General features: G+C 44.2%; 1 protein-coding gene across 1 annotated transcript in view; it reads right to left on the bottom strand.

The window, feature by feature from the left end:
* SHOC1 (shortage in chiasmata 1) overlaps positions 1 to 21,123 on the bottom strand; it is a 1,878,679-nt gene that overhangs the window by 1,596,782 nt on the left and 260,774 nt on the right. The window lies entirely within an intron of this gene.

Here is a 21,123-nt window from a genome sequence, read left to right as displayed (position 1 = left end):
TATCGTGGTTGCTGTACTAAAACTATAATCCTTTCCTTTCAACTTCTTTCACCGCCTTCCTTTGGCTAAGTGGATTCTCACCTAGCAGCAGCATGGGCGTTTTTTGCACTTTCATGTGACAGAATGCCCTGCCCCGAGGCTGGATGAGGCCACCACATGCTGTGCCAGCCCAGACTGACCCATTGTAATTCTGTATGGTGCAATCAGCCCCAGGCAGAATGATAATGGACGGGATGGGGCTGCTCTTGCGCTCAGAGGAGTGTGAGGCGCCCCATCAGGGAGCTGAGGCCCCTCTCAGGGGAACAGCGCTGTTCCCTGCAATGCTTAAAAGCCCAGCGTCAGGCCTCACTCCTGGATGCATTGGTACAGATGGGCTTGCGCAGGGGGGGGGCAAGGAGAGGTGCTCCAGGGGGGGCAAGCGCCCCTCCTTGCCCCCCCCTGCGGACGCCCATGTGCAGGTGGCATCTTTTGGGTGGGCACAGTGAAGCTGACAGGCTCTCAGAGCTGGGCACATTCCTCTAGATGTGGTTTTCACAAGTGAACACATTACTCCAGATGTGGTTTTCACAAGTGAACACGGAACTCTAGATGGTAGGGTAGTTCAGAGGAAACTGCACCCTCTACTCAGTTATGGCTGCAACCTCAGGATCGACTCTGGTAGGATCCGTTCTACCTTTCATCCTCACGAAGCGGATTACACGTCTGCCATTGCCACTTAAGAAATCTGTGGCCACAGGTTTGTATCTCGGCAGATTCACTCAGCCTTTCATCCTTCCGAGGACGATTAAGGAATACCATTGAGTTGGGTAACTATAATTATCTGTTATTCAGCGCTAAAACTCTCCAGTGGCCGAGCGAGCGCTGTAGAACACGTGTTATTCATTTCCTTATGAACCGGCACGAAAACGCTTAGAAGCAGTTACATTCTGTGGAAGGTGCTATGTTAATACACGTTGCTGTGAATATATCAAACTACTTTCTTCCTCGCAACAGGTCCTGTAAAAGCGCTCGGACCTCGACGGTAGGAAGTAAAGTGCCTAATTGTAACAAGCAGTACGATAAAGTACACATAGGAGCCCTTGGCTGTGAAAACACATCACACACAGCCAAGAAGTTTCACAGCCAAGAAGCAGACCTCCCTTTCACTGAAGGCATCTTTCAAACGTGGCGCGTTTTCACCGCCACAGACCAGGGTATCGTTTCACTCTTTCATTTGCAGGCGGGAGGCAGCTGGTTTGGCAGAACACCTTGAAGTCCAGGAGAGCTGAGGTAGAGTCAGTCACAGGTGCTCCTACAGTCTGACTTCTGCACAGAGGTCCAGATGTGTTACAAAATGGAAACAACAAGAGGTGTTGAATATAGGTTGGGCTTGTGGGGAAGGGAGGTGAGGGTGATTGTCTTTCATTTTTCCTGGCTATCCACTGGAAAAAAAATAAGCATTGGCATGGCCAATAGGTCTCGCCTTTGGGACCTTATAAGTGTTTAGCCATGCAACAGTTGATGTTGCTGCGCCAAGGATATTGTGCTGCATAACTAAATACTTACAAGGTCCCAAAAGCGAGGCCTATAGGCTATGCCAATGCTTGTTCTTTTCTTGCCTTGGCCATATAAAGCTTGGCTTCTCGTTCCTACAACGCCTTAGAATTCATCTTTCTGCACGAAGAGCATCCCTCGACGTCGTGGTCAGAAGATAAACACCAAAGACAATCTTCATGCGGGTCAGTAATTGACATATGTCCACGGCACTCATTATAGGGCTTGAAACCTGACTTCCTCGGGGAAGACATGACGAAAAAGAAAGAGATACAAACAAAATTACAAAGTATCCAGTCGAAGTATGGAGAGTCCCCGAAAAAACCGTTAGCGTTGACAGCGTGGTAAAAAAAGGAACTGACGCCATCGCGCTGACGTGGTCCTCTTATGGCTCCAGTGACGTCAAGCGGAGCCGCATGCGAGCCATGGTATTGTGACGACCTCGTCGGCGTGGAGAGCTCGGAAAAAATTTCCGCGGAATGCTGGTGCAGGGAATATTCATAAGGTGAGGGATCCACAGGCAGATGTATCCATCAGAAATAATTCTTACCCTGCATCTGTACAATGCATGCACCATTCAGATATCTAAAAAGTGTCCTTTAACAGATAGTGTTTCGTGCATGTCACTGGTATACATAGCGCAAAATCCCAAGTTGTGAACTGTGTCCCACAAACTCCACCAAACATGGATCATAGATGTCTGTAGGGGGCTACACAAGGTGTATTTTATTGACACACATCTCAGATGCACCTAATAACCTGCTGCAGTCCATTTACTGTATTTGAGCAGCACACACATTACCCCATTCACCATGGCAGTGGACCATCTGAATGTTACATAGAGGGCACTGCTTTTGGCACATCATACCCATTCAGAAAGTAATATCAAGGAACATAAACTATGACTTGCGATCTTGCTTAGTGCATATCAGTGGTACCTATGTGGACTTGACTATATCTGTACGCTCTTGTGTACCACTATGAAGCTCTAAACAAGAGCTATAACTGCAATCCATGTTTAGCACGTTTAAGGTATACAGTGCACACTGTGCAGCTGCACCATATGCCCACCACTTCGCTGTGGCAAAGATGGTAACAGTATTGTGTTGCGGACTGTATTAACTGCATTTGAATAATATACACAATGGACAGCCTTTGGCTATGTAACGAATATGTGTGACTCAGAGACACTAAAAAGGTTCTTGTCAAGCACATATGTGTGTTACAATGTTCCACTCCGGTACACTATAAAGGATTTGCACCATTTGCTTGCAAGTCTTTGGAACTGAATGTCAGTGTGCACGATGTCTGCCACTTAGACATGTAAATCACAGAATAAATCCTCAGCACAAGACCTTGTTAAGTTAATTGGGCATGGTCAGTGGTTGTACAATTTGTGTACCACTCATACACGGAATCCAATTCTCAAAGCACAACTAACCATCTGAATGAAGCTGCCACAAATTCTCTCCTAAGCAGGAATGGGAATGAATCCTGCTTTGCCTTCTTGCTCTTGTGGCATGACTTGTCCCTCAACTTCATCTTTGACTATCCCGAGAGGGGGTGACTTGGAACAGGTCCAAGACCTGTCGCAGGAGCAAGCCAATTACTTTGAGAGAGAGAGATGGCCCATATAGTTTCACCTCTATTATTGTCTTTGGGTGCAGCATGAAGCATTTGTCACAAGACTCCTTATCTTGACTGGACCCTAGACATCGAAGACAAATAATGTGTGGGTCTACATTTGACATCTACTCACTGAAGTTTTAACAAAGCTAAAAAAAACTTTTGGTCTTGGGAGGAAGACAATTCCCTAGAATACTGTCTTTATTTTGTAATGCAATTTGACGTTGGTGAAATATCAACAAGAGTTGGTACCGGAGCATTGGATATGCATCAGAGGGCGCAGTAAGAAAGTAACTATGCAGGGCTGTCACCCATATACGACTCCATGAATGACATCCGGAGGTGGTGTGAGGTTGTTGTGAAAGCTGATGTTGCCACCTATCAGCACACTTAAGTAATTGCTCTGAAAAATTCCAGATCCAGCCTGGCATTTGTGGATATTCAAAAGATGATGGACCCACAGTTAGAAGTATCCATGAGAACCTACTGAATGCCTGCAAGTTGAAAACAATAAGAAGTCTCACTGCCATATATTTAATTAAATGATGCTTCTGAATCATCTCTGCACTCAGAAACACCAAAAAAGAACCTAATTTAAAGTTTGGCAAACTGACTCTCCATTTACCAGTGCTGTAGAATTCCTACTCCTGCTACGGTGGTCGTCGAAAATATGTTATATTCATGGCGTGAGAAGTTTCTCAAATATAGTCGCAGTGCCATCTAAGGGTAAAGCCACTTTTAAGAAGCGTCTATGCCGGGGGTAGGTCTGCTACCTGGGGAGCATCAAGGACATTATTGCTAGCGGCTCAGTGATAAAGTTTTGGCTGAAAATGGCTCAACCAGTAATATGAAGGGTGTGGTATTTCCGAACCAGTTGTTCCCAAGTGCAAGAATCTCACATATTTTTATTGGTGACAGATTTTATAGGTCATATCTGTGTCGCATGTGTACAAATTATTACAGGGTTGTGTGGCCTTTGAGCAATGGCATATTTGATCAATAGCCTCTGACTCATTACCTCTGCTTTATCGCTTTTGAATATTATCATATAGTAAAATTATATTTTTCCTTACACATGGTTATTATAGTGTGTCTTGTTTTGTTATAAACAGGTGACAAACATAGTATGTTTTAATTAGGTTTAGGGTAGCCTTTTACCTGTAAAGGTGTGTATCACAGCACAAAGTCTCATATTATTATTGTTATCATCATACACCAACATCACAAGGATAACTTCTGACGCTCATCATGAACACAGGGTACATAGCTGTGCCTCATGGAAAAACAAACAACAAAATAATGTAAGGAATGCTTGAAATAATTTTAGCTGCTGGCGATCACTCAGGGTAAGTTCCAGTCTAGTTTCATCATGTCTCGCCCACTGTGCTATGGTAGACACAGACCAGGCATATGCAATTTGGTCTCGGTCCTGCTCCAACAATTGCAGTTTAGCCAGAATTGAAAGACAACAAAAGTCCCCACCTGATAGGAACACTAGCAAACCTCAGACTGGTTTCAGATTATTGAAGCCATGTCACTGAGACACAGATCTCGGTTTCTATGCAACAGCAAGCACTGCACTCATGTTTGGGCCACACGACTATCACACAGGGTGTCAACTGCAACAAACAACAAAGTGATGGAAAGAATACTTTAAAAAACTCAGCCGGAAACCCATCCGGGTCGAAGGCCTTGCCATTTGGTAGATTCTTTTTAAAAAAATGTTTTATTCATCATCATTTTATAATTTCATGATTTCATTATTACACAGAATGGATACAGTAAATCATAAACGGCCAGATTCATGAAACGAAAATCGGCTCGCAAATTTGCGAGCGCAATTATTGCATTTGGGATTCATAATCCCAAATGCAATAATCGCTATTATAGAATTCGCTATTGTGCGAGGAATTGCATTTAAGGAATCTCTATTTGAGATTCCTTAAATGCAATACATCAACCAATTTTAAATTGCGAATTCGCAATATTTGGCCGCTATTTACCACGAAGTCTGACTTCGTGGTAAATAGCGAAAAAATAGATTAAAGCACTTTAGTCCATTTTTTTCTTTTGCATGTTACACACACACATGTCCTTTGGACATGTGTTTTCGCAACACCTGTGTAAATTTTCTTTTCAGGGGTGCTACAGGGTGTCCTTTGGACACCCCTGGCACCCTTGAAATCGCATCCTTATTTGCGATTAGCAAATTGCTAATCGCAAATAAGGAATAACTCCCCATTCATTCCTAAATCGCAAATAAGGAATGTGTAGGAATCGCAATTTATTTCGCAATTCCTACATGAATCCCGTTTTGCAAGTCCTTAATAGCGATTCCTTATGAATCGCTATTAAAGACTCGCAAAACGGCCTTTTCATGAATCTAGCTGATATTTTCAGCTTTAAAATCAAAAACAGTAAAAATTACAAAACATACGGATTTAATGTTTAAACACATAGAAATATCTTGATTGCCACATCGGATATAATCCCGCTCTTCTCTCCTCCTATCAATCTTACATTCTCTGTCACTACTAATTTCTCTCCATCCTTTGTTTCCACTCTAATACTGGAGCCCATATCCGTTTCCCCAATCGATTTGACTTCCATCCTTTCATTTCATATAATGCCTTCTCCAGATTATATGTGGCTAATAACCGTGCCATCCATTGTTGAAACATCGGAGGGTTTGGATCTTTCCAGAGGGAAGCAATGCATATCCTGCTTATGGTCGCTGCCAAAAATATAAATTCTGGGTGGGCTACAGGGACCCCTTCTCTAGTGACTCCCAATACCATCACTTCATTAGCTAAGCTTATGGGGATCCCCAATGATCTGTCCATAAACTGTTCTATTGAGCTTTTGAATGGGTCTAGACTAGGGCATGAAGCGAACATGTGATTGTATCTGCTTCCATGCTTTGGCATCGCGGGCAACTTATACCATTTGTTCCCCCCAGCTTGCTATTCTATGTGGTGTATAATATAGGTCAAAAGTGGTCTTGTAGTATTGAGCCTGGAGATTCGCTACTTTTAGTACTGTATTTGCAAGTTTAAGCGAGTTTTCAAACTCATTACCATCGATATTTAATTTTGTTTTCCATTTTTCAGAAACTTTGGCCTGATCGTCTACCTTATAATGGCTCAATTCATCGTATATCTGTGAGATTGAGCAACCATCCTCACCTTGCAATCGATCCATAACTTCTTCTCTTTTAAAGTTCATGTTACCCCCTTGTTTCTTAAGCAAAGCTAATCTAATCTGCAGATATTTATAGAAATCCCTACACTCTAAATTATACATCTGCTGCGCCTTATCAAACGTGATTAATCCTGCAGGGTCAATAAGGTCCCCCACAATTTTTACCCCCAACCTGTACCATCGTTTCATAACATTGTCATGAAACACCTCCGGTAACGAGGGATTCTTGAATAGGGGAGTATAATAATTCTTTCTCCCTAATTCAGCCTTTTTCCGGACCGAGGTCCAGACTGAAATTGCAGCCCCCAATGTCTTGAACTTCACTTTCTTGTAGTAATTTGCTTCGCTAAACGTTAACAGCCATTGATTAGCCTCCGTTATTATAAGTTCATATATATCTGGGATGCCCTCATTATTACCCCGCCACCTCTCTTTAGTGTTACCACCCAATAATCCTTTGGTATAGTGGAGGACCGCCGCCCAGTAATATGCCTTACAATCTGTTACTGTCAAGCCCCCTCAATCTTTTGATAGGGACAGAAACTTAATGGCCCTTCGCGTTTTACCTTTTGCCCAGATGAAACGATTGGCAACTCCCTCAATTTCCTTGAACCAATTGCTGTTGAATTTCAGTGGGATTGTCCTAAAAAGATAAAGAACTTTAGGTAAGAATAACATTTTTATTATATTACAGCGGCCTATTACTGGGAAGTATAAATTGTCCATTCTAGCTAAATCTTTTTTAGATTTTTGAATCAAAGGGACCAGATTTTTTTCCACAATCTTTGTTAGATCAGACATTATTGTAATTCCCAAATATACAGCTGAGGCTGATACTCTGTGATCTGCCAATGTGATTTTATTATTGACCACGATTTGCGTTTTGCCTTGATTAAGTTTGTAACCTGATAGTGCCCCATAAATATCTGCTTCGCTTTCTATTTCCACCAGGGCCGCGGCAGGATCTGATGATGTAATAGCTAGATCGTCTGCATATCCGAGTATTTTAGTATCGTGGCCATTCAGTATTATTGGTGGGATGTTCCTATTTAATTCTATTCTCCTGATGAAGGAGTCAATGTAAAAGGCAAAAAGAAGCAGGGAGCAAGGACACCCTTGTCGGGTTCCCCGCCCCATATTGATTACCCCACTAACCTAGCCAATTGCTCTGAGCCTAATCTTTGGGTTTATATACAAAGCCTGCAAAGACCCTATGCATCCATTCCTAATGTTTTGTTTTCTAATGCCCACAGAAACCCCATGAGACCCTATCGAAAGCTTTTTCAGCATCTAGCAATATAAGGGCCATAGGGTCTCATGAGGCTGCCGTGCCGTCAAACAACATGCATACCCACCTGATATGGCCTGCCGTGCCCCTCCCGGGAATGAACCCGTGCTCCCTGGTTGAGATGATCTTACCAATTATCAAACTTAGGCGGTTCGCTAAACTTTTTGAGTACATTTTTGTGTCGCTGTTCATAAGACTTATCGGTCTATATGACCCTGGATCTGTTGGGGATTTTTTTTTCAAGAATACAACCAATGTGGCCTCCCCCCACGATGATGGTGGTGCACCTCCCCTCTGTGTATGGATCATAAGTTTGATAATGTCCTCTTTTAATATAGGATTTTTTTTTGTAAAACTCATGTGGAATAGGATCAGGGCCAACCGCTTTCCCCGCTGGGAGATCATTGATTGCTCCCTGTATCTCCTCAGGGGTGAAACTAGCCTTCATAGGGCCTTTGTCCTCAATTGATAATTTCTCTATTAGTGCAGATTCAAGGTAATATTCTATTTCATCTCTGTTCGCCCCCCTATCTGAGTGATATAGCTTCTGATAAAATTCTTGGACTATCAGGCAAATTTCCGTAGGGGTGGTAGCTGTTTCCCCAGCCTCTGAGACTAGCTCTGACATTTCCCCTCTAACTGCTGCCTGCCGGGTTCTAATTGCTAATGTACGCCCGATTTGCTCACTATATCCGTATTGCTCCTGCTTCCAGGCTAAGAATTTTCCAGCTGCCTTCGAGGCGAACGATTCCCCTACTGCAGCCTTAGCTAAGGCCAGATTCTGTGTTATCTCTGAGATATCTTGTTTCGCACTGATTGCTTTGGTCAGCTCCTCTTCTAATGTAAGGAATTAGTTACTTACCTGTACACTATAGTTCTCCAGTATTATCTTTCATAGATTCACATGCTTGTATCTTCCCCGTCGTCATGGTGGGAGTCTCACGGTAACAGAATGATCAAAGCAGTATCATAGAGAAGATAAAACTGCATAGAAAATCCCATAGGGACTATAGCATTTGGTAACCAGACCATGTCGTTATTTGGTCCAAAAGTCAGCCAATCAGCATTGCTGCCCTGACCTCACACTCCCCAGCAGAAGCTTCCTGCCTCAGATTTCCGTGCCCGAGTGGGAGACATGGATAAATACCGAGAAACAGGTTCTGCCTGCGAAACGGGGAGGCGGGTGGGCGCATGTGAATCTATGAAAGATAATACTGGAGAACTATAGTGTACAGGTAAGTAACTAATTCCTTCTCCAGTATTACATCTTTCATAGATTCACATGCTTGTATCAGATTAGTAAGCAGTGCTCACAAAGGTTTGCAGCGTTTCCAGGACAGAACCCAGAAGGAAGCTCTGCAATAAAGCAATGTTAGAATAATACATATCCGTATAATACCAAGTATGCAGAGACATATGTATATATGAAAATACATGCAAGTATAAGGCAAAAGTACTGGATAGACAAATTAGCAAATAATCAAATTGTACCTTATTGAAATAGGCGTTTCAAAACAGCTTGTCCCACTGCCGTGTCTTCTTTCCATGCAGTGTCCAGACAGTAGTGCTTGGTGAAAGAGTGCACACTCTTCCACGTCGCTGCTCTGCAGATGTCTGGCAGCGACACTCCTGCGAATAAGGCCATTGATGTCGCCATCTTTCTTGTGGAATGTGCATTCACCGTAGAAGAGAGCGGCTTTCCCGCTTTCTCATGACATTTCAGTATAGCCGATGATATCCATCTTGCAATACTCAGTCTTGAAAGAGGAAGGCCTCTCCTTTGGCCTTCAAAAGCAATAAATAATTGTTTGGATTTGCGGAATGTCTTTGTTCGTTCAATGTAGAACTTCAAACATCTAGCAATGTCTAAAGAGTGCAATGCTCTTTCTGCATCAGTTGAGGGATTGCTGAAAAAGGTAGGCAAAATAATAGGCTCATTGAGATGAAAAGACGTAGGGACTTTAGGTATGAAGGTAGGATTTGTCCTTAAAATAACCCTGTCCTGGCGAAATTGTAAAAAGGGTTCTTCCACTGAAAAGGCTTGAATTTCGCTAACCCTCCTTGCTGATGTTAATGCGAGGAGCAGGGCTGTCTTCCATGAAAGAAACTGTAAGTCTGTGTTGTGGATAGGCTCGAAAGGAGGCCTCATAAGTTGCGACAGGACTGTATTGAGGTGCCATGGCACTGGTGGGCGCCGAATGGGTGGAAAAACTCTAAAAAGTCCTTTAATAAACTCCTTTATTAGCCTGGAAGACCAGAGAGATGGCTCGTTTGGCTTTCTCCTGAAGCGTGATATTGCTGCTAAGTGTACCTTTACCGAGGCATGCGACAGTCCTGCCTTAGATAGTGATAACAGGTAGGGTAGAATACCTTCAGGGTGTACTGTTAACGGATGCAAGTTTTGACTGTCGCACCAGTGACAGAAACGAGACCATTTAGCTGCATATGTCTTGTTGGTTGACATAGCTCTGGCTTGTGACAGAATATGTCTGCATTCTTGAGGAATGTTTAGGTCCTGGAATTCCCGCTCATGAGGTTCTATGCGGACAATTTTAGCGATTGCAGGTCCGGATGAAGAATCTGACCGTTTTTCATGGAAATGAGGTTCTGGAATGTCGGAAACTGAATTTTGTTGCCCTTTGACATCCGTAGCAGTTCTGGATACCATGCCTGCCTCGGCCAGGCTGGTGCTATCAGTATGACCTGACACGGTTCCGCCCTCATTTTGCGAAGTATTCGTGATATCAGTGGAAACGGAGGGAACGCGTAGGCAAACATGTCCGTCCAATCCATGTGGAATGCATTTCCCCTGGAATCTTGTTGAGGGTACCTGGACGCAAACTGGACGCACTTTGAATTGTCCCTGGTTGCGAACAAGTCTAATGTGGGAGTGCCCCACCTTTGAAACACTCTGTGGAGCTGAGTGTCGTGCAGTTCCCATTTGTGCGTCACATTCGGTGTGCGACTCAGGGCATCTGCCCGCGTGTTGAGGATGCCTTGTATATGTTGCACTTGGATTGAAATGCCGTGGATTATGAGCCACTTCCAGATTCTTTGCGCCAACATCGACAGTTGTTTGGATTTTGTTCCCCCTTGCTTTAGCAGATAAAACATAGTCGTGGTGCTGTCCGTTTGAATAAGCACCGATGCATGTCGTATCCTGGGTAGGAAGGCTTGGAGCCCCAGGAACACAGCTTTGAGTTCTAGCATGTTTATGTGAAGCTGTACCTCCCAGTTTGACCAGAGACCCTGGATCTCCAGCTCCTGAAGATGTGCGCTCCATCCTTGTAAGGAGGCGTCCGTCGTCATCACGTAATCGTGAGTCTGAGTCACAAAAGGTAAGCCCTGATCCAAGTTCTTCTGTACTTTCCACCATGACATGGCCACCTTCATACGGTTCGTGATGGTAATGCGATCCTCGAAGGTGCCTTTGGACTGAACCCACTGCTCGTCCAGTTGTTCCTGTAAAGGTCTCATTCGAAGACGGCAATTTGGTACCAGTGGGATGCAAGAAGATATCATCCCTAACATGGATTTGTATATTCTCACTGAAGTGAACCTTTTTGACTGAAGGGTCGTGGCCAGACCCATTATCTTCGTCATCCGTTCCTTGGAAGGATAAGCTTTCACTGCCTTGGTGCATATCCACGCTCCTAGGAAGTGAATGCCCTGGGCTGGAGTCAGCGAGGACTTCTCTAAGTTGGTCCTCAGTCCCAAACGTCGGAACAGTCGAATGCAGCACTGGAGAGACGTTGTTGTTTCTCTGAAAGACGGACCTGTCACTAACCAGTCGTCCAGATATGGGTAAATGTAATGCCCTTGCAATCTTAAATGGGCTGCCACCGGGGCCATGCATTTGGTGAACACCCTCGGGGCCGATTTGAGGCCGAATGGAAGGACCTTGAATTGAAAGTGGCGACTCTCCACGATGAATCTTAAATATCTTCTGTGCTTCCAGTGAATTGGAATATGGAAGTACGCATCCATGAGATCCAAAGACGCCATGTAGTCTTGTTCCTTTAACATTTGCAGGATCTCTTGCAATGATAGCATTCTGAATGGAATCTTTTTTATGTATTGATTCAGATCCCTCAAATCCAATACCTGTCTCCATTTCAGGGTTTGTTTCTTCTTGATGAGGAAGAAATGCGAGTAGAAGCCTTTCCCTCTGAGATGTTGTGGCACTTCCTCTATGGCTCCCTTTTGCAGAAGCGAGAGGACCTCCCTCTGCAATTCCTGACGATGTTGAGAGAGCCTGAGCACCGGGAGACGATCTGGTGGTATTTCTACAAATTCCAGGGTATGACCCCTGCTGATGACATCTAGAACCCATTTGTCCGATGTTATGGACTTCCAGTTGTTGAAGTATTGAGACAGATAGGGGTCATTTTCCGGGATCTGCATTGTGGGGAGCGCCGGCCTGAAATCATTGACGTCTGTTAGACTGTTGATTCTTCCCTCTGGCGCCAGACTTGCCCCTAGATTGCTGCTGGTAAGAGGAGTTGTAGGGCTTGAACTGGGTGTTTGAATTGTATTGCCGATAATTCTGTTGGTTATACGGCTGATATCTGTTGGTCTGATATGAGCCTCTCTGATTGAATTGACCTCTTGTACCTCTTCTACGAAAGGACTGAAACCTTCCTTGTTGAAGAGATCCCAGCGCTCTAGCAGTATCCGTGTCGGATTTGATGCCTTGCAACGCCTCATCTATATGTTTCCCGAATAAATTTTCGCCGTCAAACGGCATGTCCACAATCTTCGATTGCACCTCTGGACGAAATGAGGTAGCCTTAAGCCAGCCTTGTCTGCGAAGCGAAACTGCTCCAGCCATCTGTCTGAAAGCCATAGATGAGACATCCATGGCGATGTCAATGGATTCAGCCGCGGACTTTGCTCCGTCTTTGAGGATGGCCACCGCTTCCTCTTTCCTATCTTCCGGAAGCGCAGAGAGTATAGGTGCCAGATCTGACCACATTTGCCTGTTGAAACGGCTAATTAGGGCCATAGCATTGGCTGCCTTAATAGTAGAGGCTGCCATGACTGCAAACCTCTTACCGGCACCATCCATCCTTCTTCCTTCTTTGTCTGGTGGCACCAAGGAAGTAGCCACCGGGTTCTTTGAATTTCTCTGCGCTGCCTGCGTCACAACTGACTCTGGTCTGGGGTGTCCTATTAGACAGGCTGCAGCAGACTCTGGCGCTCTATACTTCTTTTCAATCCTTGGGACTGAAACCGCTATGGAGGCCGGAGTTTTCAAAATTTTTAGGCCCTCTTCCCAAATATGAGGGATAATTGGAATAAATCTAGCTGATTTCCTGGCATCGTCCTTGAAATCATACAAGAAACAGTCTGTTTCTTTAACCTCCATATCCAATTTAAACCTCTTCGCCGCTTTTTCCATGATGTTGTGGAAACCTCCGATGTCTTGAGGAGGAGAGGTGGATGGCAGTGGAGATGGTGACGGGGCCGATGGCAAGATGTATTCATTCCATTCTTGTCCCGAAGCATCATGAACAAGCTCCCCTTCTTCGGGTTGTTCATCCTCGTCGGATTCCGTTAGGTCATCTCGTATTGTAACCAAAGGCGGTGATCTCACCCCTTGATCTTGAATGGTGTCCTTCGCCTTGGCTTGCTGCGAAGAGTCTATTGGCGTAGCTGATTGAGGGGCGTTTGCTCCGGGAAACGACGGTAGTAGTCGTTTATCATGAATCTGAGGTCAGATACAAGAGATATCGGAACGGAAACTGTGTCCTGCCGCTCTACCTCACGTGATTCCTCTTGTTGCTCTTCCTCCTCATTATACTCACATGTATCTTGGAAAGACTCATACCTGGAAGATTGAGTTCTGTCCTTAAAGGAGAATACCTCCTCCTCATCTGTGTCTTGGCTCTTTATTTGGAGCTGTGAAGGACTGTAGGCAGCACCTGAGGACTCCTCTCCATCTGAGTCTTGTTCCAACAGAGAAGATGGTGGGAGAGGTGAAATCTTCGTCCATGATGTGAACTCCGCCGATTTGCTGATAGTCGCCGAACCCTTGGACGACTGAAAAGACCGGATTGAAATCATAGTCTTCGACTGTGGAGATTTGAAAGCTTTTGCCGCTTTCAGTATAATTTTCGTCGACGGTGCCGTCGACGACACCGTCGACGGAACTGTCGTCGACGGGTCCACCGTCGACGGGGCCCCCGTCGACATCCTCGTCGTCGAGCTCTTCGTCGACGATGTCGTCGTCGTGGTCGTCGACGGTCTCTTCGTCGACGGGATAATCTTACTCGTCGACGTTGTGGTCGTCGACGTCGTCGACGTCGACGCTGCTTTAGATCCTGTCGTCGACGAAGCCATCGTCGTCGACGAAGTCGTCGTCGACGGTGCAGTCGTCGACGGTACTGAAGGTTTTTCCACAGATTTTGAAGCAAAAGTTAGGGAACTGGTCGACGGAGCGGACCCTGTCCCTTTTTGGTCTGACAGCTTCTTCAGAGGAGTAATAGGGAGAGATGACATTGCTTTGTCCTTAGGTTTACTCTTTTTAGGCTCCACTTTCTCCTCAGAAATAGAGGCCTTTCTCTTCTTAGGTGTTAGTTTAGAAGATTCCTCCCCAGAATCTGAGTCTGATATGGCCTTCTTCTTCTGAAGCCATAACAGCAAGCGAGCTTCTCTGTCTCTAAGGGTTTTGACAGAAAAAGTTCTACAGTATTTGCAATCCTTAGCAACATGCTTAGGATGAAGACAGTATAGGCAGTCCTTATGAGGGTCTTCTGAGAAAAGCCTGGCCTTCCCACAGGATCTGCAAGGCCTGAACAGCCTCTTCTTAGAGCTTTCAGCCATATTGAGAAATATAGTCACACAATACCTTAATCCAGAAGTCAGGATATAAGAATCAAAAGGTCAAAGGTTCACTCAGGAACAGTAAACTGAGCAGAGCTCAGGGAGACTCCTTTCTCACACGAAGGCGGTTGGAAATCTGAGGCAGGAAGCTTCTGCTGGGGAGTGTGAGGTCAGGGCAGCAATGCTGATTGGCTGACTTTTGGACCAAATAACGACATGGTCTGGTTACCAAATGCTATAGTCCCTATGGGATTTTCTATGCAGTTTTATCTTCTCTATGATACTGCTTTGGTCATTCTGTTACCGTGAGACTCCCACCATGACGACGAGGAAGATACAAGCATGTGAATCTATGAAAGATGTAATACTGGAGAATAATTGTTCCAATTTTCCCCCTATCTCAACTTTCTCCGCCTTGTTCCATTTGATTGAAAAACTCATGGTCTCCCCCCTAATGCCGGCCTTCAGAGCATCCCAGACCACCCACAGCTGCGCGGGCCCTCTGTTTATGTCAAGGAATTCCTTGGGCCAACCTTCCATATGTGACACAGATTTGCTGTCCTGTATTAAGGCTCTCTCAAATGACCAGCTGGTAGGTTGTGTCTGAGAATTTGAAACTGAGATATCTAGAGTTAGGGGGTTATGGTTTGACATTGCCCGTGGTAAACTATTTATCTTGGAGATGGATGTTAACGTAGATGAGATAAAAAAATAGTCTAGACGTGCTACAGCCTTATGTGGTGCGGAATAGTTTGTGCAGCCTCCCCCCAACACGTTCTGTTGTTCCCATATGTCGATAAGTCCATTATCTTTCATTAATTGTATCAGAGCTCTATGGCTCTTTCTTTTCCGACCTGTAAACCTAGCTGGATCATTTTTCCATAAACCATTTAGCCCGTTAATATTCAGATATCCACACATTATTATTGGAAGGGGCCAGTTGGCCATTTGTATATTAATTTGATCTAATATTTCCGGGTCATCTACTGTGGGAGCATATACAGCGCACAAAGTGAAATTCCATCCCTGCACTTGGCATTCTACCATAGCTCAGCGACCATAAGTATCTGCAAGCTGCTTTTTTACTATCAACACCTTGGCCCGAGCCAATATCGCCACTCCCCGTGTTCTTGTTCCTTGGGTTGTCCATACTAAAAGCTGATATCCCAGCTGATCTAATAGAAACTTACGTGAGACCTCAATGTGGGTTTCCTGTAAGCAAATTATATCTGCGCGCACTGTTCTTAGATATTCCTTCACATCCCTGCGTTTCTTTATATCATTTAATGGTAGATTCTTAATAACCCCATCCAACTCTTCCTTTGTAAAAGGTCTTGCCATAGATGATTTTTCAATATCCGAAAGTGTCGGTAGACCGTTTTTCTGCAAGAAGCCTCTCAGAGATGTAATATCAACAATCTGTTGTTGACCATATATAGACCCATAATGCTGTAGCATTATATCACTGATTTTGACTGGGTCATCTGTGCGAAAGGGCGGTTAAGGGACATTTTAACGCATTAATCTGATTAGAAGCAGCCTGCCCCCTAGCCTGCCAGGCCAAAAAACCTACCCGTAAAATTACTTTCTTTATATCTTTTTTGCCAATATTGTTGAAAAGAGGATTCACTTTGGGTGTAATATTTTGCACTGACATTACGTTTAGCCTGATCAAGTTGGCGCTGGTTAGACACAGTAGGATTATTAAGAAATACAGAGTAAGGCCTTTGTACCTTCTGCTCCAGGATTTGCTTATCTTCCTTAACTTTCTTTAGATTTATAGCATACTTTCCAATAATTAGCCCCTGAATGAAAGCTTTGAGTGTGTCCCAAACCACATTTAAGGGTGCAGAGTCGTAATTTCATAAAAGAAATTCCCTGATCTCTGTCTCAATAAATCCCACCCCATCCTCTTTATTTATATATTGCCTATTTAGCATCCAGCTTTTAGGGGTACTAGCACGATCTCCAAGTTGTAAATCAAGTACCAACATAGCATGGTCTGAGAATCCGTTATGTAGGAATCTCTGCTGACTAAAGCTTAATCTCCGAGAGACCAAAAATAAGTCGATGCGCGATGAGGTATGGAATCTACCTGACCAACAAATATAAGCTATTTTAGTTGGAAAGGCCACACGCCATGGATCCTGTAGGTCTAAGGTTACCCCATAATGTTTTATGGTTCTTAAGGTTTTGGGTTTTAATTGTTTTTAAGCCAGCGCTTAGGAATCGATTTTAGGATTCATTAGAACATTAAAATCTCCCTCCAGGATCAGCTCACCGGGTGCTTGAATTAGGGATTGAAAGAGATCCTCATAAGCTTTTGGATTATCATCTACTGAGGCATATATGCTGGTAAGGTTATCGGTCTCTGTCTCTGTCCAGCAATGCAGGTAGCCCAGCACCAACGACCATGCTGATCTTTATCAAAATTAACAACCTCTGCCTGGAACCTTTTACTAAAAAATATTTCTGTCCCTCTATGGGAGGCTGAAGATGAAAAAAAACCCTATAGGCTGCCCAAGACCTAAACATAGAAAAGTTTGACAGCTTCGCCCCCAGTATATGGGTCTCTTGCAATAAAATCACTGCTGGATTTTCTGTTTTAATACATAATTCAATTGCCCACATTTTCTTTTTATTGTTGAGATCATTGACGTTAAAAGAGACCACTTTCAGCATTTCCTTACTAACCATAATAAAGAAAAAAACTAAATAATTGTGACCACCTAAACAGCTTCCCACGCACTATCTGACACAGTAACAATCTAAAAAATGGATGTAAAAAACCTAAATGAACTTGAAAAAAAGGACTTAATTTTTCCCTATGCTCCCATCCCCTCCTTGTGACCCCTCCCTCTGAAATGTGGAAAACCCCATACCAACCACGCTGACCACATTTCGCCCCACCCATCTTGCCTGGGTGTCATGTAATTACACCCGAGTGACCCAACCCCTGGCCCCCCCAGCAATCCCTTGATACTGTCAACCCTTAACGTGCAAGGAAGCGCTATAAAGGAGGGAGACCCCTTTCATGACCATTTAACAACTCAACATAAAGACCTGACCTTCTGGCGAAAGAGGCCTTGCCCTACTATCCCCCCTTTTATGACAATGCATTTATATTTAAATCATTCTTTTCTTTCTAAGCCCGGGAGCCCTGCGAGATCTCTTTTAATAATTCCTGGGCTTCATCTAAGTCAGACAACATAAAACATTTTCCCTTAACCAAAACTCTCAGTTTGGACTGCTGAGCGATAGATGCCTGAGCACTGTTGCCTTTCAACAAGTGAAGGATCTTCACAAACTCCTTCCTCCTACGTGCCGCTACGGAAGTCATATTGGAAAAAATACGACATTTAACAGTTTAATTCACTAAAAACTGTCTCTGTTGGATTGCTTTTGTCAGAATTCTTTCTTTTACTCGATAGTCTGCAAAATTTAGCAATATTGTCCGTGGCATCATAGAATTAGGGAATGAACGGGCAGGAACACGATGAGCCCTGGTGATGGTGAGATCTCCTTCGAACTCTGGAAGAACCCTTTGTTTGATAAACGTGTTAACCCACTTCAGGGTTTGGGAGCCTTCGATGCCTTCCGGGATTCCGCCTATCCTGAGATTGGACCTCCGGGAATGATTTTCCAACTCCTCGAGTTTGTTTTCCAGATAGTTCTTACTTTTGGCAGCCTCTTTGGCTTCCCCCATTACCATAGTCATCTGGGCCTCTAGAACTGAGATCCTGGCTTCTGCCTCCTGGAGTTTGATAGGAAAACTTGACATTGTCTCTTCGATTTTCCCTAATCGTTGGTGGAGAGAGGCAAGTTCGATTTTCAGAGTTCTCTTCATCTCACGAACTTCCTCCAAAATTAAATTCAGCATATCTTAAACACTCATCTGATATTCGCCTGCTAACTCCATATTTGGGCTGGAGATGGAGATATTTTGAGGCAAATTAGCACCGGGAGACGTATTTCTGACTATTACTCCTTCAGAAGACATCAATCCAGTTGGAGGTACCGGATCCTGCAGAAATACCGGAGGCTGTATCGCTCCCCAGACTTGGGGTATCGTCGAAGTTCCAGAGATACTGGAGATGGTCTGATCAGTTATTTCTGATGTTTCTTGTTGCTTCAGTTGTCTCCCATTTTGAGTAGTCGGTGAAGTTAAGGAGGTCCTCCCACCCTGGCTTAGGTTTTGATCCATGGATGTCTCCACCATTGTAAGGTGATCGGGCTTCAGATTGCATTGCGATTTTTCCTGACTGTTCGAGACCGGGTCTGTTACTGGTAGTGGCGAAACTCAGGGTCCTGAGGGTTCTTTAGATAGTTTCGGGGCTGGACTGGAGCCTGGAGAGGGGGATTGCAAGGTAGCTTTCTTCAGGAATAATGCAAATAGTTTTGCCTCTTTTGCCTTTTTAGGACCCTCTGTCACAGGGTTATCCTGTTGAGATGTTACTGGCATAGCTGCTGTTGCATTCTTATTTGCCTTATCCACCTGTTCCGGAGATACAGGAAAGGGCAGATCTTCCTCCGAGCTCTCAAGAGTAGTGTCATGTCCGAACAGATTGGAGGCTTTCTCCTTACTAGCCAATCGGGCTGCCTCTTTTGCCTCCTTAGCCTGGGCTCGGCGAGTTTTGACTCTGAGGCGGGCCGCGTTAAGAAATTTACCCATTTGGACCACTTCAATTTCCTTGCAGCCATTCCTCTTTACTATTTTCCTGTGCCGTCACAAGAGGGTCTCCAAAGTGCTTCTAAAGGCACTTTCATTTATTTACTTCTTTGTATTGTATATTCACCCTTGAAAAGTCCCTTTGTTCCGCCTTAATGCCTCCTATATCTGGAATGTCTTAATATAGCTTAAGGTGCTTTCACCAGCAGTGTAAATATGGCTGCCTCTTACTTGATGACCCCGGTCTCAGGCTGCATAGAATCCAGCCACCTCCTTAGGAGCGCCGCCTCCTCCTCACCTCCTCCCTTGTATTCATGGCTGAAGCGGCTGTAGCGGCTGTAGCGAACGGCATTCCGCTTCTGACACGGAGATCCTAGCCAATGCCGCTCGAGAAAATCCGCCTCCTCAGCAGCTTCGTGCCGGAGGAAGTGTCAATCAGTTTTCAAATAAACTGGCTCCAAACCAAGCCCAGCCCGGTACCGATAGAACCAAAACCTCGAGGCAGTGCCTCTCTTCTCAGGGAAAAAAATACCTCACTCCACAGAGTTCCCTGGGAACACAGCGAACGCCCTACATGCCAGCCTGTAGCAAGAACGAACCACCATTGCTAGCGGTGGGGCAGCGGTCACATGTGACTACTCGGAGGCGTGGTTCTTCGTAGCCATCCCGGTTTTTAAAGTTTTTTATAGTTCAGTTTCTGACTTTTGTCTTCCGTTAGTAAATTCTATGCTGGAGTGGGGGGCAATACCAGAGTCCTTTAGACAAGGCAATATAGTAAGCTTTCTGAAAAAGGGTAAAAATAGTGAGGACCAGAATTCCTATTGTCCGATTACGTTACTAAATTCGGATTATAAAATTGTTACCAAATTGTTAACTATTCGGTTTAATCGATATGCCTCACATTTGATCCATCCGGATCAAAATGGTTTTATCGCTGGTCGGCAGCTTGCTACCAATTCACATTATTTAACTGAGGCATTGGACTATTTTGACACCCAGAGGATACCCGCATTAGTCCTTCTTTTAGATGTCGAGAAGGCTTTTGACCTTGTTGTTTGGGAGACCCTGTTTATTATTTTACGAAACTTGGGTATTTCTTCAAAGATCACGGGCCTGATCCAACATGTATGTCTCAATGCTGAAGCCAATGTAATTATCAATACTTCAGTGGCCGGTCAGGTTAAAGTAAAACAAGGCACAAGACAAGGGTGCCCTTTATTGCTGGTTTTATTTGCTTTTTTATTGAATCATTGGCGATTGCAATAAGGAACAGGCATGGATTTGCACCCGGATATTCTTTCAAGATATATTTGGGGGTTTATTTTTCGGAAAGTGTAAGTGATCTATATCAGTGAATTTTGCACCACTTTTACGAAAAACTCAGGCTTTGTTTTCACGCTGGAACTCTCTTCCATTATCTATTTTGGGCCAGGTTGCACTGATTAAAATGTCTGTTCTTCCTCTTTTCAGTTTATTGTTCTCGACCATCCCATGTATTTTATTAGGCTCCTTTTTTACCCAAGTTGAGTCTATGTTTACAGCCTTTCTCTGGGCAAAAAGACCACCGCAAATTGCACTTAGCACTTTATCTGAAGAGTTGGAACAGGGAGGCTTAGCTCTTCCGAATCTCAGGGACTATTAATTTGCCAATTTTGCACAATATATATCTAGATTCAAGTCTCAACAACAATCAAATCTTTTTATAAATAGTTTTATGAATTCAATGTGTAAGGAAAGCCAGATTCACTCCCCTTTGTCAATTTTAAAATCTCCTAAATTGCTTCGGTATGAGTGCCGTCAATGTTTTTAAAAAAAACATCAGGCTCTCTATAAAAGATATTCCATCCCTGTAGTTAATTCTGCTACTTCGTTGGCTGGCCTTCTGCCATAGCAGGGATTAGACAATCTTCAGAAATTACATTAAAGTGGGCCTCGGCTGGATTTCATAAAGTCTCTGATTTTCTGAGGAATGGAAGATGGT

This window comes from Lissotriton helveticus, chromosome 2_1 (genome assembly GCF_964261635.1).
Source record: "Lissotriton helveticus chromosome 2_1, aLisHel1.1, whole genome shotgun sequence".
NCBI classification, from domain to species: domain Eukaryota; kingdom Metazoa; phylum Chordata; class Amphibia; order Caudata; family Salamandridae; genus Lissotriton; species Lissotriton helveticus.
This window is presented reverse-complemented; position numbering and strand designations above follow the sequence as displayed.